The following is a 20,971-nucleotide window of genomic DNA, read 5'->3' as shown; positions in this document are numbered from 1 at the left end:
TCCCAGAGAAAAAGCTCTGAGTTCTATGTAGGGGAGAGAGAAGGAAAAAAAAAAAAAAAACCCTTAATATTCCCCCTTCAAGAAATGCTACTATTTTTAAAGGCACTTTTATAATCACAAGCACCACTTTCTTTGTTCTTCTTTGAATGAAAGTGATTAGACTCTCAGTTGATTAACTCAATTATGTGCAGCTGCTGGCCACCTCAGGGGAGTTATAATGAGCTCAAGGGGCTGGTGGAGCTATTTGCAAGTTAGCCCAGGCTCATGCTGGACTCGAGGCTTCTCCTGCCCCTGGAATATACAGGTTGGTAAGACCAAGATTTTCTGTTTTCCTTCCTCTCTCTGAAGGAAGCTCATTCTATGAAGTTCTTGCTATGTTTGAGTCATTTGGTTTTAATTTCAGTTTAGGAAGGAGCACTAGTAAAGTCAAGGTGTGCTCTGTGCATGTCTGTATTGAGTTTGCATGTAGGTGGATCTGGAGGGAGCTTGGGTCTCTTCTCGTTAAACTCAAGCAATCATCCATTTTGGTGGTCTTTGAGCTCATTGTGTGCTTTAGGATTGAGCTAATCAGCGTATTTGTTTTTCCTCTGATAGGAGGTTTCCTGTTATCACAGCAAATGCACAGAATAGCTGGTGAGCCTAGCTTTGAGGTTAAGCAGGTTATCCCATGGGTTGCCTGGGTCATGTAGCTGGGTCTAGCTTTCTGGATGAAAGGCTGGAATGTCCCAACAATCCTGGCATCTCCTGACCTGGATTGCTGCAGCATCCCATGCTGGGGGCTGCTGCTGTGCCCCAGCCACCTACCTGCCTGTGGGAAGCAGCAGAGCCCGATTCCCTCCTGACCTTTATTTCACTGCGTTGCTTTAACACAGGAAAAAGCTGCCCATGGGATCTGCTAGTACCTTAGATAGCCAAGAAACACCCTGCTGGCCATCCTTGTTTGCTTTCCTCTTGGCTGACCACAGTGTACATGCATACATACAAATACATATATATGCATGCACATATCTATATGTATGTGCATTTTTCAGTTCCCTGCTTGGCTTATCCAAGAAAAGAGACCACCTTGGGTAACTTTTCTGAAAGCACTTGGAGGTTGCACCATGGAAGGACTGGCCTGTTTTCCAGCCATCCCTTATGGTGTTCCATGAAGTGTGGGTGGAAAAGAGCACCTTGCACAGTGTCATTTGCTTTCTCTTGACCTGCAGTACAAGTTGCTGCTCCATGAGCTTGTTGTCGTGGCCCTTGTCCTGTGGCCCTCTGTGCTGGGCTCTGCAGGTGCTGCCTTTGCAGTTGGACCCTGTGGACAAGCGATCCCCAGGGAAGTCAATGCTGCTCCTGCTGCCTGGTCCCTGTGCCTGCTGAGCTCCCATGGGTGCTTCAGGGATCTGCTTTGCTTGAGTTTTTACCATTTAGGAGCTAATGAAACTCTGCTGAAAGTGTCAGAGCAGAATCTTCTGCAAATCAGGTGCACCCCTGCAGATAAACAGAATGGTTTTTGTTCAAGTGCTTTCCTGCTCCTTCAGTGATGCCTTGTGTTCCCTCTGTGGGTGTTCTGCGTATCCTCTAAGTAGATAGAGGAAGGTTTTAGTGTATTTTTTTTTCTGTGCTTGCTTAAGCAATGACTTTTATTGAGGCTTTATTGAGTCTGATGGAGTGTGAACAAGAAAATGCTGTTGCTTTGGTTGGGCCAGCACTGCTGCAGTTGGGGTGTTGCTGGTGGGAACCCCCCAGTCCTCAATGCTCACTGTCAGGAAAGTATTTGAGATTAATCACCTCACATCTGCTAGATACTCTTATTTGCCTTGTGGGGCTCATAATCTTTTTGTATAAAGCTTTCTTGCCTCCTTGAATTTTAAGCTAGTTAAAAATGTTGTAACATTTTGGGTTTTTTTGTATATCATTACGTTGGCATTTTTCCATGATTACATGCTGAGCTTCACAATTTGGTTAATAGAAGTGGGTTTAAGCAGTGCTCTTGGTGTAGGGGAAACTGGAGACTGAATGTCTTTAATGGAGATTTTGAGGAGAAAATGCTGCTATTTCAGGTCTGTCTATCTGGCATGAAGGTGTTGAGTGTTAATAACTAACACCTGGACATCTCCCACTTTCACAGATGCCTTAAGACACAAATAAGTTGTCTGGGGACCTTAAAAAGCAAGTATATCCTTAAAGCTCCATATGAAGCTGGCACGATTTTGAGCATCTGGACCCTCAGCCCCTTCTGTGAAATCAGCTGTTAGTCTCAGCTCCAGGCAAGGATGGAAACAAGCTGGATACCCTGACATGCGTTGGAATGTTACTCCAAAATAATTAAATCAACTGCTTCTGTATTGGTTCTTGGCAAATATGGTCCCTGGATCTGCTGTGTATGAGCTGGGAAAGTGCTGGAGACCACTGGGTCTCGCTTGCGTGACACTTGAAAAGAAAAAACTGGGAAAGAAAGGAAATGTTGGGGCCAGCGCTGAGCGTGAGGGCTCGGAGCAGCCGCCCTGCACTTCGTTAGTGATGTTTGGTGAAAGTCCACTTGGTGTTTGCAAAGACCCGGCTGTTTTCTACGGGAGAGCTGCCGACTGAGGAGTTGGGCCGGCAGAGACACTGTGGCCATGCGTGCACATGGCTGCTGTTTCTGACAAAACATTCGCTCTTTATTTGTGGAGGATGTTCCCCAACAGATAAAGGGCCATGTCTGCCTGGCTGTGCAGGCAGGGGCTGGTGCTGGGCCAGGCTCTGCTCCTGGCGATGCTCCTTTCCATGAGCAGGGTCTGCCCCAGGCCCGCACCTCGCTCCTGGCCTCGTTCCCTGGAGCAGTTCATGGTTATTTCATGATATTTTACACTAATGGGTGTTTTAATCGCAGGCGGCTGCAGGAGCAGCTGTTGGCATCTGTGACCTGAGCTCTGCTCTTCCTGCAGACCTCGGGGCAGGGGCTAGGCCTGAGTTTTGGCTTGTCCAAGGCAAGCCCTCGCACACGGTGATAGCGAAGAGCCACATGGATAGCGGTGGGATTGTCATTGTGAAACATGTAGCTTTGGGAAAGGGGCTCACTTAGGAGTGAGTAGTCGTGTGAGTCACTGGATCCACGTCAGTGCAGACTGGGTGCAAGTGGGAGGACAAATCCTTCCAGGCTTGTGCAAATCCCTGTGCTGGGAATGCCAGGAGTTCGCAAATGCATTTTCAGCCCCTGCACTTGAAGGGAAAGAGGTAAAAAGGAGTCACTGGAGAGTTAAAAATCCTCTGCCACCTTTATTGCATGGAGGAAACGTGGCATGCGATGAAAGGAAGAGCTTTATTTGCTGTTGAAGATGTTAGATTCCATGGGGTAGGCAGCATCCAAAAATATGAAGTCACTTCCAAAAAACACAGCTGCTGAGCGAGCGCTATGATTTCCATATGCCGGGTTGTCCGAGAGCACCGCGGTGGCAGCCCCGGGACAGGAATGTCGTCACGAGCGTGCAGAGCCTCTGCACCACTGGCTTGTTTTCCTGGTCGTGTTCAGCAACACTCCTCTGGAACTAAGGCCTGCTGGAAAAAAAGGCATTTCCCTGCATTAGCACATTACCAGCTTGTTTAACAACACTCCTGCCTCTAAGGCATGGGATTAAGCAGACTTTTCTATTGCTCTGAAACTTTCTGGATGTGCTTTAGCTCCAAAGATGCGATTTGACTCAGGCCGTTGGCAAACGGAAGGAGTTAGTGGGAGAAATCCCAGGAAGAGCGTAGCAGGGTGGCTCAGCTGAGAGCACCTGGGGTTGGGGTGCAATGACCTCCCCGAGAGTGGGAAGCAGAGCCCTGGGGGCTACCGACAGTCACTGGAAATATCTGAGCACCCTGTCCCCAGGGTGGTGGTGTGGCTCTGGTGCAGCATCGTGTCCTTGCAATTGCTTGCAAATCCGTAATTGTAATGTTTTTCCCTATGATTTAAAACATTTAATTTCACTCTGTGGGGAAGATTTTTTCACTTCTCCCTATCAGTGAAAGAGCAGTAGGACTTTTTGTTTGGACACTAGTGTTAAAACAAGCAGCCACCTGTGTGGTCTAGGCAGCGAGAGGGTCTCGTCAGCAAGAGGGTCTGGGTTGTGACCCCCTGAGGAGTCGAATGTCCTGCTGGCTGCCCTGGCCCCATCAGGTGTCACCTGTCCCCATGCCAAGCAAATAAATACATGACAACCCAGGGGCTGAGGGGAGAAAACCAAACCTTGGGGAGCGAAGGTGCAGAAGGAACCAGAGCATAACTCGTCCTGGGGGAGAACTGTGCTGGGTGTCCTGCTCCCGTTGATGTGCTGGGTGCGTGTGCTGGGGAGGGAGGAGGGCTGCCCGTGTCCTTGCTGGGGTGCAGCCCCGGGGAGCAGGACAATTGCTGACAAATCTGCAAACACAGTAACTGGTGTGGCTGCTCCAAAGCTGCCAAAAGGTCACAGACTTTGGCTGTGGCGGTGTGGGAGCAAGAGCTGCATTAGAGGCACTTGAAATGTGAAGGGTTTGGTGCTCGCAGCCCGAGAGGCATCGGGCTTTCGTGGGCACGTGGTGCCCTGTTAACAGCCTGCCCTGGAGCCCGGCACGGGCAGCTCGCGTGGCCGGGTTTGCCGAGCGCCTAGAGCCGCGGGCGGCTGCCGCTCCGGAGCAGAGCGCGCCGAGAAGGGGCCTCAGAGGCAGCTTGGGACATTCCTTGTGTTTGCAGATTAAATAAGGGACTTGTGTGCTCTAGATAAGGACTGCAGCCGTGGTAGGTTGTATATACCCCTTCAGCAGACTCTGCTAGCTCTCTGGACCAATTTTAGTTCTCTGCCTTCCCTCCAGAAAATCAAGTGCTTGTCGATGTTCTGAGTTTGCTGCTGGGCTTATGCCTGCATTCAAGTGTCTCCTTCATGTAAACCATAGATCTTGGGAGTTTCCTATAGGCCATTGCAGATTTTGGAGCTACCTCACAGGTGAGCAAATTGCTCCCCTTATGTCTGTAATGAGCAGGTAAACGGCAGCCTCAGAGCTGCTCCGCTCTGCTGCTGGCCGCCTCTGCAAGCTGCTGGAGCACTTTCCAGCATGTGTTTAGTTTCCCATAGAGAACAGCTTGTTTCTTCCTTCCAAAGGAAAAAAAAAAGGGGGGGGCGGGGGAGAAAAGCCATACCCACCCTCTGATTTGCTTCGTCAGAGGCAGCAATCGGGCAGGGATGTGGCTGTGGCTGGCGGGGCGGCCGCCCCGGCAGGCAGCGTGCTGCGTGTTCGGTAGCAAGCCTTGGCTCAAAGGCCCTCCCAGCAGGAAGCTTATAATGAAAGGGTTATTGAGCAAGGAACGGAGAGATTTGAGCTAAAGTCACTCCAGAACGAACAGCTGGCTTTGTTTTGAATTTGTGCTATCAAGAAAGGGATGGAGGGGGAGAGAAAAAGGAAGTTCTCCTTCCATACGGGGGACATCCGTGACCTTCAGGTGCTTAATCACCGCCTCTAAATGCGCACCCTTGACACTTGATGTCTGTAGTATTTCTTGTCTGGAAAGGCAGCAAAGTGCTTTAAAAGTGTGGTTGTGAATTGAATTGCTGCCCCTTCCCAGGGAGCAGCTGGTGGCAGCCAAAACAAGCGCCTGGTCCTGGGAATCTCTGTGTCGGAGCCTGGGACATGGCACTGCTCTGCGCTTGCTTTCCTAATGAGCATATATATTTTGGAGGCCGAGTATGTGACACGATGGAAGGGAAGGGTGGAAATCTGGGGCTGGAAGTGTTCTTGCCAACTTTTACCATGAATTAATTGTATTTGGCTTGCCCAGCTAGTATTCATTGCCTTGAGAGCACAAACAGTCTTGCAAGATGGAATTGTCCCGGCTCCAGCTGTGATGCTTCCTACTTGAACACTCTAGCAAAAAACCCTGTGCTCTACCCTTGATTTCTGGGTGCATTTTGAGTGCTAACAGTCTCCTGCTTGATAGATGCCTGTTACCACTGCATCCGTCCACGACTTCTCCCCTCTGTCTGCAATGTGTCCGGTGCTGCCTGGTTAACTCCTTCCGTCCCAACACGCTCTAGACCCACATATCTCGCTCATAAGAGAAGTAAAGGCCTTTTTAATATGAATTGCTCTATGTTGGGTGTTGTCAGTGCAGAAAGCTTCTGGTTGCTCCATGTTCAGCAAATTGTCTGAAAGCTCTTAAAAACTGCCTGAGAACTCGTGAGCGTTGTAGGTGGATGTCAAGTGGCTGCTCTGCGCTATTCTCATCACCTCAACCAGAGCGATGCTCAGCTGTGCAGTGAGGAGCATTCGGGGCAGGGAGGTGACACGTAACCCCAAGCCCCAAAGGCTTCAGGAAGCCTTTGCTCTTACCTCACTTGATACGGAGGCTTTATTTTTGTGATAGCACTGGGACCCTGGTACAGAGAACATGAGGACCCTGAGCTGGTGGGTGGTTTTTGGAAACAGTGCTCGTTATAGCAGGACATTGGCAAATGGAGCTTCCTGTTTGGGAATATCTGCCCCTGCCTGCTGGTTTTTGGTGCCTGTGCTGGAGGGGTGGGTGCTCTTAACCCTGGCAGGCTGGCAGCCCCATGGGGCGGGTATGCCAGCTCCAAGTCCTCATGCCCATCCAGAGTGTGGGACCATCTCGCTTGTTCCCCAGAGCCCAACCCACTCCTCTTTGATAAATAAATCTGTTTCGTTTCCCTTTGGAAGGAAAAGGGCTGAGGGCTTCCTAAAACCAATTGGGTAAATTGTTTATTGTACAGCTTTCAATGAGGGCTTTGGGAAGGAAGTGGTCTGTACGCCCTGATAAATGTGCATGGAGATAGCGGCAGGGCTGCGGCTCCGTCGGGGTGTGCGGACGTGGGAGAATAGGGAGCCGGGTATCCTGGACTGCAGCTCCTGCCCGCTCTTTCCCAAGGCTCCGGTGCCGACTGTCATCAGAGGCACTTGGCTCTGACCTGCAGGCACTGAGGAGATGCTCTCCTGGTTGTTGTGCGCATATATTTATTAGGTGGTCTCTTGAGTGATGCAAATTGCCAGGGCATGGGCTGCTGCATCTACTGCTGCTCTGAGCGTCTGCCCCACAAATACTGATCTTCACTCATGTGAAGGAGCAATCAACAAAGTACACGAGTGACTTAAGTGGCCACCCAAAATATACTCAAGTGATAATATTGGCCTGTGTGAATGGTCTGTTCTTGGAGGGCCTGGGGGTAGCAAGAGGTTGGTGAAGGTCTCCCAGAAAGCAGAGTGAGCAGTAAGTCTTGCAGATTGGTTTTCTAAGCAAATCTAGACAAATCTTACAAAGGAAGTCAGAGCTGAAGAAGTTCAGTAATGAAATGAAGTATAAAATGCATCTTACCTACAAAAGACAACTTTTTTCTGACACTAAGGAGGGTCATAGCCCTTAGCCTTGTGGTTATATTCTAAGGACTGCACACATGTTTATGCCAGCAACTGGGTTTCTATCAAAATAACTTGTCTCGTTAAAGTGTAGGTGATGCTCTGCAGTCACTTTTATGTAAAAGAAAAATAGTGGCCTGACCAGAGCAAAAGCTATTTTGAAACTTTTGTGCGAATAGCATAGGACCAGTAAGAATCAATGTCCTGAAGTTACTTATGTAATATTTTTCACTCTTGCATTAAAGACTATCCATCATCTGTGCCTCCAGCTGTTTCTTTCCTGCTGTGGCTGAGAAAGCCCGAGATCCAGCCAAACTTGATAACAGAATCACAGATGAAGAGAAAATACATGGTGCTCTAACATCTTTTCTCAGGTAGCTTAAATAATTCAGGGTCTGATCCTGCAGACGTGGAGCAGAGACCTGCTCGTAGGTGACCGTGCGGTTGGAGCGATATGGGTCGAGATGGGCCAACCTCGGCTCCTGCAGCCCGGGGCTGAAGGTGGCCCTGCTGCAGCTGCGAGGGTCACCGTGCCGACCGCAATGAGCTCACAGGAAGCTCTGTAGTTTCTCCTCTTCTCTTGTCTGGAAGTGTTTATGTAGGAGTGTCCTCCCCGGAGCCCGAGCACCACGGCCCACGTTTCGGAGGTAGCGCCGCCATCCCCGGGCTCGGGCGGGAGGCTCCTGCCCTCGCCTTGATAGGAGAGGTGGAGGGGAAATGCCTTTCCAAGGCACTCCCAGGAGCTCCGCGTTTTCTTGCTAAAAAGGCAGACTTGGCGGATCGCGCTGCCAAGTTACTGGCTGAAGAGCAGCTCTGAGGAGCTTGTTTTGCTGACAGGAGGTACCGGATGGCTGTGGGAGCTTGCTGGGAGTAAACCTCTCTGCTTTACAAATGTAGAGGTTTTTGAGCATGCATTTGTGGGAGTGGACTTGGTGCTCCAGTGGGGTTCCACAAAAGTGCTTATTCTATAGAAATGGAGCAGCATGTGGTGGTCCAGGCAGTATAGTGTGTAATATGTGGTCCATGTGGACCTAGGCCAGGTATCCTTCTGTTCAAGTAGTTCAGGGTTTAACCAGCAAAACCAGGGAGCAAGTTTTTATCCTTGTTTTCCTTTCCCTATGACCAAAAGACCAAGCGACTTTACTGGAGGGCAGATGACCTCATGGTGAGGCTGGGGTTTCTATGTCCTCTGCCTCCCAGTCCAACAACATGGCCCTGAGTGAGCAGGAGAAGGGAGCTGGGAAGAGCTGCCATCCCGCTCGCTGATTCCCGGAGCGCTGCTGGGATTAGGTCCTAACCCCCAAGGACGACTGGACGCCTGGCCGAGTGTTTGTTGTGGGGTTGCTACTGGAGGCTGTGGTGTAAGGGAGTTTCTCAGGCATGTTGGTGAGTCATTTGATATAGAAGGAGCCTGAGACCAAAATTACTTATTGCCCCCTCACCCAGCAGTTGCATCTGGACAGTGGCTGCTATTTAAATCGACAGCAGAAGTGTCAATGTATCTGTGACATTTTTTCAAAGATGGTTGAGGAGACCAGGAGCTGACAAATGACTCTTCCACTTCTTCCCTGCTAATTTTGGATTAGCTGCGTTTACAAACAGGTGCCAACGTGTCCCCAGACTCCACATTGATCTTCTCTCCAACGTTTCTGACAATCCAACCCACAAATCTGAGAGGAACCAGTTACTACAGGCATGTTCTTGGTGGCCTGCCCTTTGTACTGTATAGAGACATGTCCTTGGCATCAGGCTTGTTGTGCAATGCTTGGCCCATCTTGTAGTATGAAGCAACAAGAGATCAAGCTTGTCTGTAACTGTGCCTTTTTGTTGGGCAGTACTTAAGGTTCAGCTTGGCTTAGCTATGCTGAGGCTAATGTGGCCATCTGTAAGATACTCAGCCATTGGCACAGGCATCTTGGGCAGCCTTTGAGATGTTCATCTAAGATGTCTTATCTACAGTCATTTCTAGAAGCAGCATGTTTGTCTGAGGCATTTCCAAATTACTCTCTCTTTTTCCAGCTTTTCAGTGGCAGAGTTTCCATGGAAAAGGAAATAGTTCCTTTTCAAGGCTTTGTTGGCCATTAGCAAGGTGGTCACTTCTAGAGTTTTCTTAGCTCTTAACATGTCTGTCCTGGATTCCTATTTTTAAATCTATGTAGAACCAAAACACTTGGAATTCTGTAAACTCAACAGGGTCTTTCTCATATCAGTCCCGAATACTTTCCCATGGGAGTCTGTCCTCCCCAAGCTTCTGATGTTACTCAGTCTTCCAGCACTTGCCATGAATTTGGTCCCCAAGTTCAGCGCGGTGACTATTAGCAATGTAAACATTCGGAACAAATTCTTCAGTGACTGTTTTGGAGAAATGCGGTCTACAGAATGGATTATTCAAGATATAATTAGAAGGTTTATACTTGGTGATGTGCAGCTTTGAAGTGTATTTATTTATCGTTCTCTGCTCATTTTTTTGACTTCCTGCAATGCTTGCTTCAATTGTGAGTAAATATTACTGGCAAAAAGACAGACATGAGCTCCTTAAATCAACTCCAGCTTGGTGTGTGGACTTTAGAAGATGCCGAAGGTGAGGAAGGATACAGATAAGAATTCAGAACTTAAAGAATACTGTGTCTTTGCCCAGCTTGCTTTCCAGACTGGCCCGTTGGATATTGATTGAATGTCTAAAGAAAAACGTTGCCTAAAATCAACATCCTACCAGATATCAGTGTTGTGGAAAAATGACTCCTTGAAGCTCCTACAGGCCTGAACTGTCCTGGGAACCACACAAGCAAGAGAAGTCAAATGTGCTGACCTGAATAAGAATGAGGCTGGTTTGGGCAGCTGAAATTTTATGTGGTGCCTCAATAAAAAGGCTTTCCAGTTCACTGGGAGTAAATGTGAATAACTTAGTGTTTCTTGGCTGGAGTCAGTGTGAAGAGCAGGCAGCCACATTACACAGCACGCTTTTCATTACTCATGTCGATTTTGATACAGTCCCACTGGGACTATAGAAAACTCTTCCCCATTATGCTGCAGAACAATAGGATCTCTGCAAAAGGCACCAAGCATGACCGTGCCAAGCTAAATTCTCTCCAATTTCAGCTTGAGCAAAAACATTCAGGAAGGAGCATCCTCACATCTTGAGGTGATCGGAGTCAATATCCAGACCTGTGTGACTTTTTTTTAGCCACCTTTCATTATGCTTATATCCTAATTCTTGCCAGGATGACATGCCCTTTTCTGCCCTGCTGAAATGCCATTACATTAGTAAAATTGTGTCTTGGAGCCTGAATATTGTTTGAACATTGAATAGCCAGCCGTTACACTTTATAACGTCACTCTGCCAAGCCCCAATCTCATCTTCAGGAGTAGGGGCTGATTTCCAGATATAAAACTAATGTTTTATTTTTAAGTGGTGTTTGAGTCAAGGCATGCTTATAGCATACATTTGTATGGACCACTTCCATGGACAGTATAGCTGCTAAAGCAGTGTTGATGCTTTGTTGACCAGATATTTTGATAGCCATTAGATTTTCATCATTTTTATCAGTGGTAACTTGATAAAAATTCTGACTCTTCTCCGTGCCTGTTTTCAGAGAAGCTAATAGTGACTGAACAATTCTTATTTTGTTTGTAAGCTGAATTTATTCTGAACAGCCAGTTTTTGCCAAGCTACCTGCTTGGAGATGGCCAGCAGGTGCAGCAAGCATTGAGTTTATCCCATATTTTCCATTTGAGTGGCTTGGTACAAGCACTTAGTTTCTGTCACTAAGAAAGAATATGTCTAGATATTGCCCATTGTTTTCTGAATATAAACCATCCTCATTTAACTATATCATGAGGATAATAAACACATCAGAGGAATAAGCATCAAGGAGGAAAAAGAGCTATTTAAACTGGACAATGTTGGCATGAGAACAAATGACTGTAAGCTGACCATAAATATACTTGGGAATCCCGAGATTTGGAAGAAGGCTCCTAGTCATCAGAAGAGAGAATTTAAGTTCCAGGAGTGTGGGAAAGAAACTGGGAATTTCCTTTAACACTGAGCTTGGTAAATTTGAGGGATTATGTGACACAACCACAGTCAGTAGCTTTAGGTGTAGCTTTTTTTACTTTCCCAATCTGTTCCTATTTCAAAGGAAACAGGCAGGTCTTTGTCACTCTACTTCGTTTTTTTTATAGAACTGTGAAGTTTCTTGAAAATGAACAGAATTCTGATTCTGGACAAAAAAAGATCAGATTTTATAACTGTATATAGAACAACTTGGCAATGGCTGAAAAGCAAAGTTGAGAACAAATCACAAAAGAACTAACTGGCATCATTCTGCACTTCCTATTTTCAGCACTAAAAACAGTCATTGGAAACTGAAATTTGGAAAGAATCATGTCAATGCATAATAAACTGTGGGGAGAAGGTAATAAATCTTTCTTGTCTCATCTCTCTAAACCATATGATGAAGCCTTGAGGTTCTGTGAGGTCTTTGAGCACGGTTCGTACTCAGCTATTATGACTCTTCCGCTTCCGAAATGTGAGACTTCTCCAACTGATGCAATGTGACTCCCGGGCCTCTTGGTGCTCCCAGTTTGTGATGGAGTGCCTTGCCAGGACATCACGTGCAGCACAGAGGTCTGGATTCTGCTCCTTTTCTTCCTAAAGTTCACTTCTAAACCCTCAGGCTTTGCAGTAGTTTCTTCCTTCAGTGCCATCCAAGATCTTTTTTTTCTCCCTTGCAATGAAGAAGTTGAGCAGAAGCATCCCAAAACTTGGTGAATTTGTGCAGCTGGTTCAGGAGCTGATTTTTTTTCTTACTTTACAGTTGTGGATGTTGAGGTGAAGACAATTTTTTTGACTTTCCCTAACAATGTCTGCTTTGTGTCCCAAATAACCCAGTTTCTGAAGATTTTGGTGCTCCTTATCCCTGTATAGCAAATCTAAAACTTTATAAAATCAGATACTTTTTTCCTGAGCTCATCCTAGCAGCATGACAATAATATCACCTGAAGATTTGGGTTAGAAACACCAGAAATATGGAAGCAACAATAAAAGCAAGAGATTGCAAGCCACTGGGAAAGCTGAAGCTGTTAGATATGTTGGTTTTGCTTTTGCAGTCAGATTTCCTCCTACAATATAACCTGACTTTACTGCAACTCCTGCTTTTTTTCTGTGAAGTCTGGTAATGGTCAAAATGATAAATGGCCTGTCCTTGGAAATGCTCACAGTTCCCAGGATGTGGAAGGTGGACCAGATGCTGGGCACTCCCATCTTCCAGTTCTCCAAAGAAGGGAACTGGCCACGGGGAAACTCTCGGTCAGTGACCCATGCCAATAAACACTCGTAGGAGTCCCTGGTGATGGGATGTGTAAGCAAAGCCTCCAAGACTGGTTTTAATGAATTTTTGTAGCCAGCTTCTGTCCGTCTCTCTTCTTTTTCCAAAAGAACTGTAGGAATAAACTGAAAAGCACTGTATATGTTAAAGCCCACAAGGAAATAAGCCAGAAAGGCGTAGGGTAAGGCTGAGTTATTAAAGTTGGGTCATACCCTGAGGGAGATTACAGCAAGATGAGCCAACATAAATATACACTAGATTTCTGTCATGCATCTTTGGTAATACCCTGGGTGGCCTGCAGTCAATTAACAGGGTGAGGGGAGGAAAGTAGAGTACAGGCTTCAAATGCAGCTGGTTGGAACCCAGTTCTCACTAATTCATACTCTTTCTCTGGACCAGAGTTTGATATTGGTTTGCTCTGATACCTCTGCTGATGCCTTTTACAGAATTGAAGTCCCACTGATAGAGTCTGCCCCTCCTGCCTCTCCTTGTTGAATGTTCTTAAGCCAATTGATATCAAATGGAGGTTTTCTTCCAAACAGGCAGGCCTGGTGATAAGAAAATCCTTATGCCATTAAATGCAGATCTTGCACAGCCAGTCTGTTTTACAGATTTTCTACATTAAGACCTTGATCCCTGGATAACCTGTGAGGGGAGGCATACTGAGGTTTTGGAGAGGGTTTCCTAGTGCTGGAAGACATTACTGGGTTGGCCATGAGTACAGAGGGCGTTATCTCTTAAGATGTGGAGCCAAATCCTGGTTTTCATTAAAGTGGTGCAAATGTGGAAAAGGTGGCCTTCACAGTGCGTTCACTCAAGGTCTGTTCCCAGCGTAATGAGTAACAGAGCCCTGGTCCAAAGATCAAACCATCAGCCCAGGGAGAGTTAAATCCCACTGCTGTTCCAGGTGTGTATGCAGGTGTAAGCCTAACTTAGGGCAGAAATAAGACCTGACCTAAGCAGTTCTGTGAAACTGAGAAGGTTGTGCCTGGAGTCCCATCTGCTCCCCCTGCCCAGGAATAAGTTAGGTCTGGCTCTTGGGGATGAGGCTGGGGGATGTTGCTGTTTCCTCTGCCTGCTCTTGAGCTGGGCTTTGCACTGTCTCAGCTTCTCAGGTTGTGTGGTGGTCTTGGTGTTGAACTCTGCCTGCTCTTAGGTTGATTAAATGTATTTTTGTGCTCCAGGTCCCTAGGGCTTCAGCTCAATGATCCCCTCTGGGACTAGGGAGCTCGGCGCTGGCCCGGGGGCCGCCTGCCCCATGGGGCCGACCGCGTGCAGGGAGGTTCCCGGCTCCGCCAGCCTCGCGAACACAAACACCAGGGAAGGGAAGAGCAAAACCCTTTGGGAAACCTGCTTGTTTTGCTTTGCCTATCACAAATCTAAACACAATATTTTCCCATTCTTGGGCCCGTATCAATGGCTGCTGGGGGCCGGCGCCCGGCGCGCATTGTCCGCGGGGGCTGCGCGGAAGCGCCGGCTCCGCTCGGCCCCTGTAAATATCCTCCCTCCGCCCAGGCGAGCGCCCCGCGGCCCCGGGGACACCCTGGCACCAGGGCAGTGCTGGGAAAGATCTGCCGGGCTGATAAGGATGGGAGCATGCTCCACCCTCGGGAATGCCCTGCCGAAAGCCCGGATCTCTCTGGCGGTTTGGCGAAAGCCCGGGTCTCTCTGGCGGTTTGGAATGGGCCTTTCCCTGGTGCCATGACAATGAGCCCCTTGCTCCCCAGGCTGCTCGATGCTCACAGATCCTGCGCTGCTCGGCGCTGGGAGCGTGGGGAGAGTGGGCAGCAGGGCGGCTGTTTCCTGCCCGAGACACGCGGCTGGATGCTGCGAATCGCTGCCGCTGTGTGGGCAGGTTGTTTGCCCCGGCGCGGAGGGCAGTTTGATGAGGGGAGCTGCTGCTCCCTGGCAAGCTGTGCTGCGAGCAGCGTCCTGGGTCCTCAGCAAGGATGGAGAAACCTATTTGCTGGGGCAGGCGGGTTTACAGCAAACAGCTGCTTTCTGAAAGGCTGGAAGGAAGGATGCAGATAAGCAGGGATGCTGTTGTAGCTGCAGGAGCACACAGGGCTGCTTGGGGATGTGCAGGAGTGGGCTGGGGGCAGCCTGGCCCCCGGGCCATAGATCCCTATAACTCCTCATTTTCTTGTTAACAGCCTGGGACAGCTTTCCCCTGGGTGCTCCGTGCTGCTGAATCCCATGTTTTCTTCTGCCTCCAGGCTTGTGCGGCTCAAGGACGTGCCAGAAACCACCGCTTTGGTGGAGAAGAGCCACCTGGCCCTGCACGGCGCAGCCCACAGTAGCTGCCTCTGCCATTAAGGGTTTTCTTCCTGAAGTCCAGTATAAACAGTCTCCGCTCTAATGAACGTGCTAATAAATCAAATCCGGCTTCAGCGACCTCGCCATGGAGGAGCTGGATGATACATGAACAAGAAACATCCCTGTGACTCCTGAAATCCATCACGGTGCTGCCAAGGGCAGCATTATCATCTCGGGCTCATCTCTAGCTTAAGGCTGTGCTCAGGGCACACGTGTCCCTCCTATGGGTGCTGTGTCCAGCTTTGCTTTAAGAGACTTTGAGGCTCCAGAGATGCTCTCGACCTGCTCTGCCTCACTTGCTCTAGCAGATGACAACCTTTTTGTGCAGAAGTTTCAGCTGTGAGTAGGGACACAGTCCTGCTGTTCCCATAACTGGGGGGCAAAGTTCTCAAGCTCTTTGCATGCTGAGAACGTAATTTCAATGTATGTTGTTGCTAGTAAGCCAGAGCTTGGGGTCTGTTCCCCATTACCCAGCATGTGGCTGGAAAGCTCAGCACACCCTGCTCCCCGCTGGAATGGGCTTGTCCTGCAGACGTTGCTGTGTTCGTGCAAGGTCTACAAGCTCTTTTTGCTATGAATCTTTATTTGTCCCATCTGCTGTAGAAGCAGCAAGCACGAAGGGTAGCTTTGATGGGTGCGCTCGGAGAAGCTGCTTGTCCTGGCAAAAAGGCTCTGCTCGAGTGCTGGTGCAGCCCAACTGTTTTATTTTGTCTGTCCTACTAAACAGTAAAAAGCAGGAGCTCTGTTGAAGATGAATTATTTTATACGGGGAATTCACCGGATACAGGATGATTCTGCTGGTGCTGGCTCTTTCCTGTGGTCAGAGAAGGGATGAGTGCTCATCCAACCAGGCTGGTCTTGGCAGGGATAGAGCAGCCCATGGGTTTGGGCAGGAACAGGGTACCATGAGAGGAGAAAACCCTTTTTCTATGGATCTTGGTAGCTCATCCCTATGGAGATGAAAACCCAGGTCTCAGGGACAGCCCCAACCTGGACTGGCCCCAGCCAAGGTTGGAGCGTGCTGTTCCCACCAGCTCTCCATAAACACAGACAAATGTTTCCCATGCAGCTTTTCCCAGCAAAAAAACCCTGCAGATCTGGTCACGCCAGGATGTTTTCTGAACCTTTGTGGTGTTTACTGAAGTTTTTGTTTAGAGTTTTTGGTTTAAACATAACTTCAATGTTCCCCTTGAACCTTTTCGTAATGAAGCTGTTGCCACATTTTGGGATGGGGGGTGGTGTAAACAGCAGCTTCAGCATTTCCCTCAATCATGTAATTAAAAAAAAAAAAACCCTAAAGCCACAAAATTTCCAATGAAATATTTGGATTTGTCGAGCAAATTTTTTGGTCAGCCTTAAATACAATGTCAGTGTTGCCAGGCTCCTCAGTCTGCCCTAATTCCCCTGCTGGGACAAGAGGCTGTGGCCACATTAATTCTTCCCCAGCTCCATAGGTGAACTCAGCTTGCACTGAGTAGCTCATACGAGTTTCCCTTCATTCCACATCCTCTTCAGTCCTTAAAGCTGCCTGAGAAGGACATGGGATGGAGGAATAAAAGCTCTGGGCAGGGATATGCAGGGTTCGGGTGCTCCCCCTGGGACTGGGGCAGGTTTCAAGGGCTCAGATGTTCTTGTCCAGGCCGGGATCCTGGTGCAGACCCTTGGTGCAGGATTCAGCCCCTCCTTTCTAGTGGAATTCAGTTCTTAGGGTCTGTTCAGTCTCCGGGCTCGGGGGCTTTGAGGAGGGTTGCTGGTCCTGCCCCTTGAGCTGAAGGAGTTTCTGGGTGTTTTCTGAGCATCTATGTGTCAATGGCAGGTTTGTGTTTGTGGACAACTGTCCACAACAGGAGATGAAAAAGAAATGGAGAAGGAGAAATCAAACACAAAACCCTAACTCTGTTCAGGAAGCACCTTAGTCACTTGTAAGTTGAAAAAGGGGGATGGAGATGATGCCGGGCTCGTTGAGGGCAGCAAAAGGCAGTGCAGCCTGTGGGCTGTGGCGCCCAGCTGTGCAGAGCAGCTGGGGGCATCGCCGGACGCCTGGGTCCCCTGCAGTCAGCAGAAGTGCCTTGCTCGAGAGGTCTCCTGAAGGAACCTCTTGGACCTGCTCCCCAGCTTAGGAACCTTGGTGCTGCATTTGCCCTGCTGCTGGTGGCACCGCTGGACGCAGGGAGCTGAGGTTCCTTCTGCAAATCCAGCCCCATGAAATCTCTCCTTGCTCTCCCCTGGGGGAAACCTAAGTCATTCAGGGGAAGGATGGATTTGCTCAGCTTTCAAACATCATGAGAATTTGAATTATACCTTCCATGGAAAGAAAGTGAAGGAAAAAATATTTGCTGCTTTTTGGCAAGCTGAAGAGAAGGGGCATGTGGGCCAGTCCTCCCATCTTGTGCCACACACCAGCTTTCAAATAAGTAACTTGTCCCAGCACTTCATTTGGCTGCAAGCTCCTTTGAAACCGGCTTATGAGCCTGGCTCCTAATGAGCTGAGAAAACTGCACCTAAGTTTGATGTTCACCAGAAATTCAGCTGCTCTTAGCGCTATGTTGCGTGTGAGCAATGTAGGGATTCAAGCAAGAGTAGGGCTCAAATGCCCCGATGCTGCACAAAGAGGGTGTCTTGGTAGGTGCTTTGGCACAAGGACCATGGGCATGGCATGAGTGCTTGGTCCCATTGACCCATTTCTGGACTTCATGCTGCTGTTCCCCAATTTCAGAGCTTGGATGACAACCAGGGTGCTGCAACTGCTGAAGCAGTCAGCAATGGGCCAAGAAGGAGCCCGGCCCCTGGGCCATCGTGAATCACATCCGCTGCATCCAGGGGTGCCATCGCCGCCCTTTGATGTGAGCTTTCTGCAGGATTCCTTGGAAAAGAAACTTCCCCTAATTAAATTAAAGGAAAAGCATCACTGAGGCTCAGAGCCTCGGTTAGGAGGAAAAGCAATCTCAAACTATAAGCATTTAAAGTCCTTTCTGGCAGGACATGCTGAGTTCTGCTTCACACAGCCAAGAGTTCCCACATGGTGCGGAGCAGTTGCAAAGACAAGATGGAGCTGATTACAAAAACTGCCTTAATGCATCACCAAAACGGCCAGAGAAAACGAGCAAAACTCCACATCTGCTCAGGCAGCAGCTCTGCCATCCCCAAGGCCTGTGAGACCCCATCCAGGAGAGGTGGTAGCTCCTCGTGGTCCCATGTGAGAGCTGCTGAGAGCATCCAGCCAGGTCCCAGCGACTGCAGTTGGCTTCTACGGAGGCTCCCAGACAAGTCGACACGCTAATGGACCGATTCAGCAAAGCACTTAAGCACATACTTGAAGCTAAGCGGCTTTTTAAGAGCCTTTATGAGCTGGAGCCAAGACCAGTGAATGCACCAGATGCTGCTTCCTTGGCCTAAAGTCAGCGCCGACATGGTCCAACACAAGAGCCATCCCCAAATTGCCTTTTTTCTTCCTTTTTGCCTGAGTCAGAGCTGAGTTCAGAGGGGTCAAACGTTTTGCTTTTGTGGTCTGTCTGTGGGTCTACACGCTCAGGATACACCATGGGCTTTGGCCACCCATCCTTAAGTTCCTCCCTGGACACCATGGTTTAATCCCCATATCCAACCCCACTCTGTCTGTGCTAGCAACCCCTCTTTTTTTCCCCCCAAATTTCTGTTTTCTACAAAGCTTTTGCATGAGAAGTTTACACAGAGGCTGCAGATCTTGAATGTTTGTGCCTTTGTGGATACAAACAAGAGTGACACACCTCATCTGGACCAAAACATGCTAAATGGGTTTTCCTCTAAGATATTTTATTTCAATGATTAATTTTATTAATAACTAGCTGTACTTTCCTCTCAACTGGGATTTTTGTTTGGGGTGGTGGCTGATTTTGCACAACAGCTGCCGGGGACAGCAAAGCTCCAGCCCCAGCTGTGCATCCAAGCTGTCAGAGGTCTGTGCCCGCTTGGGAAAGCAGAAGAGAGAAAATATCATGTTGTTTGGCTCGTTGGCTCTGTTTTCCTTCACTTGAGGCAATTTCCTTTCGCGTTGAGAGTCGAGTCATAGAGGGGGAAGGTTGCTGGAAGAGGAGCTTTGACTGAGACGCCAAATCTCCTTTCTGATCTTGGCACTTTTGGCATCCCAGGTTATTGACTTCAGTGTTTTTTTTAATGAAGGAACAAAGTACATAACCGGGAATGGGAGGTTGCTGGGATCCCTCAGAAGGTGCTTTGCATTTGGGCTGTGTTGACAAGAACGTGTGTTTGTCTGTACAGGGCTGAGTCTGCAGCTCAGGCGTCTCGTGGGGCTTGGGTGGGAGCGGGTTTTGGGAAGCCGTTCCCAGGATTAATCCAGCAAACCTGGACAGAGGCTTCCCTGCTTCCTGAGCAAGCACAAATAAAACCAAACTGAAGAGAGATGTTTGATGAAGAAAGAGAAATGGGACCTTTTCCTGCTAGTACCTAAAGGAAAACAAAGTTGAGGGGGCTTCAAGGATCTCACGTGCAGGGCAGGGGTGTTTGAGGGGACTGAGGTGTGTGCTGCTTATCACACCCTGTGGGTTGTGTGGCTGCGGCTCTGAATTGGCTGCAAAATGTCCTTTGCAATCTATACATCTTTGGGGATGATGAGGGAGATGGCCTGGTTGAGCACACAAGCCTGGTCCCCATGATGATGGTGTTTGGCTCTGCTCGGGTCCCTCTTGTTGCCCATCTCACCCACACTTATAAAATGCTCTTAACTGTTTGCTCTTGAGTGCTGTTTGCTGCAAATGCAGGAGGCAGAGGAGAGGCTGTGCCTGCCTTGAGCCCGCAATGGGGCTTGGAGGCAGCCGAGGCTGCGGGAGGGACTCGGGGAAGGTGAGGACAGGGTGGCACTGTCTGCGCTGGAGCCTACTTGGAGTCCTTGGGGACCTGCGAAGGCTGCGTGCGCTGCTGGGACTGCACGGGGCCAGGACACCCGCGTGTTTGGGCTCAAAGCGGTCGGTTTTGCAGCCTCCTGGTGAGGTCTTAACGCAGCGGCTTGCTTTGGAAGCCAAGTTGGGTGGACAGAGGCCACGGCAGGAGAGCTGCAAACAGCGGCATTCCTAGATGGACACACGTGGGAATGGGCAACCTGTGAGACTGAAGCCTTCACTCCAAGTGCATGCGGTAGATGCTGCTCTCCTAGCACAAGGGGTGTCTTCTCCCTCGTTTTAATTCAATCCTCATACCTGTGCTTGCAGAATTGATGTCAAACTGGAGAGCCAGCAGGTCTCATGCTGCCACCCTGCAGCTGCCCATCACCTGATTAAAGGCAAATGCAAACTGGCCACAGGACAGTGTGTATGTATGTGTGGAATGACTAAGAAAAAATATTTTTATTAAACAGTGCCAAGCTTTGCACTGTTGGAAAGTGCCAGCCTTGCAAGTTTAGCCTTTCCTGGGCTAGGAGGAATGAGTGCATTATGCAGAATTTCGTGTGTTTCTTCTCTCAATTTGCGGTTGTTCAGCAGTTTTTTTTCTGCGTTTTAAGGAATGATTCACTTATTTTTGCTTGGGGTCAGTTAAGTTTCAGCTAGGAGTGGGCCAAGAAGGATATGGGTTTGGTTTTGCAAAACCTCATCAGTGACTTTCAATTTGCTAATCCAAACCCAGAACTAAAGGGTGGCTTCCATCCAGCTTCTCATTTATCCGAAATCAAATGATCTCAAACCAAAGTGGAGTGCTGAGAACATGGTCCTGACTTTAACCCTTTCTTGCTCCGTCTTCTCCTTGCAGAGAGGAAGAGCAGGAGTTTTTAAGTGACCTCTAAATGACAGAAAGGTTTTCATGGCAGCTGGTTAGAGTGCTGCCATCACCCAGGTTTTGTTGGACCCCGCTTTGCTGCTTCACCCCGAGCATGAGCAGGGCTGGAGGGCGATGCTCTTCCCTGGCGTCGGGCGGATCTGCTCCTGCCTCGTTTTCCCAGCTCAGAAGCAGAGGGATGGGTCTGTTCCATGTCTTTGAATCCCTGCTGG

At 48.9% G+C, this 20,971-nt stretch overlaps 1 long non-coding RNA gene across 1 annotated transcript; it reads left to right on the top strand.

The window, feature by feature from the left end:
• Window positions 1–247: 247 nt before the first annotated feature.
• Window positions 248–17,178, top strand: LOC112953701. The gene is made up of 2 exons (XR_003250603.1): window positions 248–304; window positions 14,894–17,178. It is a non-coding gene; the product is annotated as an uncharacterized LOC112953701 (long non-coding RNA).
• Window positions 17,179–20,971: the final 3,793 nt, after the last annotated feature.

The sequence above is a fragment of the Nothoprocta perdicaria genome, unplaced genomic scaffold, assembly GCF_003342845.1.
Source record: "Nothoprocta perdicaria isolate Ctin4 unplaced genomic scaffold, notPer1 scaffold_46, whole genome shotgun sequence".
In the NCBI taxonomy this organism is placed as follows: Eukaryota; Metazoa; Chordata; class Aves; order Tinamiformes; family Tinamidae; genus Nothoprocta; species Nothoprocta perdicaria.
Note: the sequence above shows the minus strand (reverse complement) of the source record. Positions and strands in the feature narration are given on the sequence as shown.